At 37.3% G+C, this 5052-nt stretch overlaps 1 pseudogene; it reads right to left on the reverse strand.

Annotated features, from left to right (window-relative positions):
* Positions 1 to 3696: 3696 nt before the first annotated feature.
* LOC127207910 (uncharacterized) lies at positions 3697 to 3818 on the reverse strand (annotated as a pseudogene).
* Between the last annotated feature and the right edge of the window lie 1234 nt (positions 3819 to 5052).

Below are 5052 nucleotides of genomic sequence, written 5' to 3' on the forward strand. Positions count from 1 at the left end.
ATAAGAAACCAAACTAAAACAGTAATAACTTTGTATTCGGTTTGCAGGAATTTCTTTTTTTAGACACAAGTTATTTATATTCATTTCTGAAATATACCTATCAGATAGAACATATAAAGCACACGACAAATTTGGGGTACAGATTATTAGTTAAGGGAGAAATTAAAACATATTTCATGATTATAGTACTATTTTCTTTACTTAATTCAGTTTGTTTTAATTAATTTATTTATTCATTTTACATCCCAATCATAGCCCCCTCTCCATTCCCCATAACTCTCACCCTTACTCCTTCTTCCCCCATGCCCCTCCCCTACAGGATACAGGATACAGGATACAGGATACAGGATATGGAATTACAAAAAATTTTCACTAAATTTGTTGAGATTTGCTTTTGTGTTCCAATATATATTCTATTTTAGAGGAACTTTCATTAGCTGCTGAAAGTACTGTGTATTTAACAGTGTTTGAGTGAAACCATCTGGAGGTCTGTATTAGGTTTACTGGGTCTCTAAAGTAATTTAACTTGGATGTTTGTTTGTTCGTCTGTCTAGATGGCCTGTGAGTATTGACATCACCTTTTCTTACAATGTTGGTGTTAATCTCTGGCTTAGTACGTAGTAGTTGGTGAATTGTTCCACCTTGCAGACCCCACCATGATGGACTCAGTCTTCTGATTCTGTAAGCCACAGTGTGATAGTTATTGTGAGAGAAAATTATATGATAATATTTTCATAACCTTTATCATTTGTCTATTTCAATTTCTTTAAAATCTGTTAACAGAGTCAGCATGTTCTTTTAGAGATGTGTTATTATTCTGTGTTTTTTGTTCTTTCTTGTATTTTCTATGTTGAAATCTATGCAGTACTGAGTTCTCCTGTTGGTGGAGAAACTGCTAGATGCATTGTAACAAATACCAAATATAACACAATATTGAAGAGGAGCAAGTATTTCTGGCACTGATAGGACTACACATGTCTTCCTGGCTCATAGCCTAGGAGTCAAGTTCATTGATCTCTTTTTCAAATGCAGCTCCCTTTCTTTTTTTGTTCTACAACACTCATCTCGTACAGAGTTGGCCTGATGCTCAAGCTGGGTATAAGGGGCCATTTTCTTTGATTCCATGCAATGGAGGTTCTATCCCTAGGATTCCAGAGGTAAGACTACAGAGGACAACCAAAATTCACAATAACTCATGTCAAGATGGCTCCTAGCCACAGTTTGTTAGAATCCACTAGAAAGTGAGGTGGGGCCCTTCACCACACAAAGCTACTATTCCAATTTAAGGTTATTAATTTAGACTTCAGGACTGAGTATAATTGAACATCCCATTTGCTAGTATGTGTCATCCTCACTGATTTGCTGATGTTTTACCTTACCCCTGCTAAGGGGAATTTCTTTATTCTCTAGCTGTGAGGCTGGTGTGACATGCAATGAGGCATTTTATTTTCCTTTCTATGAGACTGCCACCATTATTTAAATTGTGTAAGGTTTCTTGCTGGTTTCCTGTGACCTCTCATGCTTAGTAACCTCCAAAGGCATCTCCATTCCTGTTCTGTTCTCTCTGCGGAGGAGTACTGGCTGAGTACTGGGTGCCTATCCATCTGTTTTATCTTTTTGTCTTTTCCTTCAGACATTGCATTCTCTCCAACTCTCAGAATCTACCAATCCTTCACTACTTTGTAGGAGGATCTACTTCCTATTGTGGATTGTCATTTCTTCATTGGTATATGAGAAATATTTTGATTTTTCTCTTGGCTTGAGGTTTCCTCACCTCAATGTGACTGTCAATGCTGACTCCATACTTGACTACAGTATGAAATGAAAGAATTTCTTCTGTCTATAGTTCTAGGTAGGAAGCTTGCTTACAGCATTTCTGGTCTAGGAGTTATATTTTTTTTTCTACAGCTCTTCATGGAAAGGATATTAAGAAAGCAGTTTGATTTATTTCTGTCTTAATAGTCCTGAATATGTATATTAATTCTCAAGACCTGCAGGTTATAACTAGTGTTGGACTGAATTTGGCCCCAGGATGTTTTTTAATTCTCTCGACTTATATTCCTACTTTAACCTTCATGCTAGTCCCTCTTGTGTTCAATTATACACTATATGTTTCGTGTCCTACTTCATTCAAGCTTGGTTCTCTAGATAAGTAGAAATTTAGAATGGAGTTCTCAAACCCCCAGGCACTTTCAGACTCTGAGCTCAGTTTTAATACTGGCCGTCCATCTCTTGTCTGTCCTTTGAATCTGCTTGGTATATGGCTAGGAGTCCCACATTCAACAGCCGTGATGTGGGGTTCAGGACTCTTCCTCAGCTCTTGCTCTGTTTCTTCTCTGCACAATCTTCTGTAAATGCACTGTGGTCGCTTCACAGTTTCCTACCTTTCTGAGCAGAAATAATCATACTCACTTGCCCTTGGCCAAGATTCCCATGTTAATCATGTTCATATTCCCTGTTAGCAAATCAGTGTTTCTTTTGTATATTAAAAAAATAGTGTTGGATTTTTCCTTCTTTTAGATGATTCTCTCTCTAAAAACTGAAGTTTCCTTCTAAACAGATATAATTCTTGGAGCTCCTGCTTCTTCTTCTTCAGCATACTTTAATAACATAGGCTATACAGGAGGTTGACTTGCTTTTGCTTGCACAAAATTGTTATTATACTTCATGTAGCTAAGTTGTATCATCTTACATTGCCTTTACTCAATACATTAAATCTTACATTGTAGTCTATTCAATTTCTGACTAATTGGAGCTCTGATTAATTCAAAATTCACACACACACAGACACACACACACACACACACACACACACACACACACCAAAACAAAAAAAAAAAAACCAAATTAATAAACAAAGAAACAAAAAACAGGCAATACCAGCTCCTCCTGCTGTGTGGCTTGCAAGAGTGGCATTTTGCAACACAACATGGTACTGCCTACATTCTTTAAGTTGACCCTTCCCTGTGCTCTCATGCTCTCCATTCCCCTGTCTATTCCCTGGTTGACCCCGCCCAGGTCTATGTTCTCCTTCTCTACTTTTATATTTCCTACATATACTGCCTCCCCTTAAGGAATCCCCTTCCAATGGTTTCATTCTAGCTTCCTGGATTCAGATTGAATACACAAAATTAGAGTATGACACTTACACCTAAAGGAGGCATGTGGCATTCAGTGTTAATGAGCCTGGCCTATCGTGTTCCACAATTTTTCCAATTCCATCCTTTCCTTGAAGTTTTCTTTATAGCTGAATAAAATCACATGGTATATATGTACCGTATTTCATTGTTTATTCATCAATTGATGAACATCAGGCTGTTTCGATTTATGTGGATCCAGGTGTAGCCCCTGACGGTAGCAGAGGCAAGGACCACATTATGGTGTTAGGTGGGATTACCAGCTACTCATATCGGGTTGCTTATCATTATCCTCAAGTCTCCAGTTCTGCCTCTCCTCATTTTATGCACATCCTTCTGTTTCTCTTCTCTTCCATTTCTACACCACAGTCTTTCTCCTCTTATTGGCACCTGGGGTCTCTGAGTGTCTAGGGTCATCTCAGGTGTGGTCTCCAAAGTGCAATGCCCCACCCATGCCTTATGGCGCCAGGCAGGGGTCATCTCTGGCATTGTCTGCCACCCAACCCCGGACTGCATGGTGCCAAACTGGTGGTCATCCCAGGCTCACTTTTTTAAAGGAAGTGTTGGGCTACTAATCATTCACGTCAGAACACTGAGCATAATCATAGCCTCTCCCTTCTCTCCTACATATTGATGTACATATGACACAACAGCGGCACCTGCAACACCTCTAGGGGAAGTCAATAAAGGTAATCTTGTTCACAGGGAGCTTAAATCAATCTCTTCATGTTTTGAAATACATATTATTTTTCGATTTAAAAATTGAATTACAGTGTAGGATAGCGATACTCTACTGACATATATTTTATGTGTTTTCACTGAGCCATGTAATATGTAAAGACAAATATATGAGACATTTGTTTTAAGAATTTTAATCAAAGATCCTTCATTGAGTAATCTTAATTTATTTTTAATATTTATGGTATTTTCATGTACAATGAAACTAAGAGTTTCTACAAAATCCTTTTACCAAAAATATGGATGGTGGGTAGCCAGGTAAACAACAGATGAGTAATTTTTATAGTTCTTTCTAGGGTTAAAGGACAATTAATTGTATTAAGTTGTACATTTCTCATATATAAATTCTAATGGACTGTAACATCCATGAGAAAGCTATATATGTTACAGTTAAATGCATCATAAATACATAGCTGACATTGATTTCAATCCTTTGGGTAATAATTGTGTTTGAAGCAATTTTGCTCATTTGTTTTATTAAGTTTATTAATGATACAGAAAATATTTCTTATAATATTAAGAAGCTTACACTGAGCTGGGCACTATGAGACATGCCCATAATCCCAACACTCAGAGAGGTAGAGGCAGGTGGATCTCTGTGAATTCAAAGCCAGCCTGGTTTACAAAGATCCCATGACAGCCAAGGGTACACAGAGAAATCCTGTCTCAACAAACAAACAAGCAAACAAACAAAAGGAAGCTTACACTGTTTTCTCCAGTTTATATTTGTAATATTGATATAAATATTTTTGGTATTTGAAATATGAGTCATGTATCTTTCATGATGCTGTAAGTTCAGGCTACAGGCTACATTTGAACGTAGCTTTCAGATCCATTGATGTTAGGGCTCTCTCTCTCTCTCTCTCTCTCTCTCTCTCTCTCTCTCTCTCTCTCTCTCTCTCCTTGCACTCAAGAACAACAAGTAAGCTTTGCATCATTTTTCATTAACACTGTGACATCAATTAATGCTGAATACACACTACTAAGTATGATTTTTCATGCTTTCTAATTCTTCTGATGTCAGTCTGAACTTTTAGGTGGCCATCCACATGTTCAACTTAACTTATTAATAAACTGTTTCATTTGAAACAAAAATTCATAATGAATACAGGTGGCACTGGCAATAGAATACCTACAGTGATTATTTCCCAGTAAGTATACATTAGCTTTATAATTA

This window comes from Acomys russatus, chromosome 2 (genome assembly GCF_903995435.1).
Source record: "Acomys russatus chromosome 2, mAcoRus1.1, whole genome shotgun sequence".
Classification (NCBI taxonomy): Eukaryota; Metazoa; Chordata; class Mammalia; order Rodentia; family Muridae; genus Acomys; species Acomys russatus.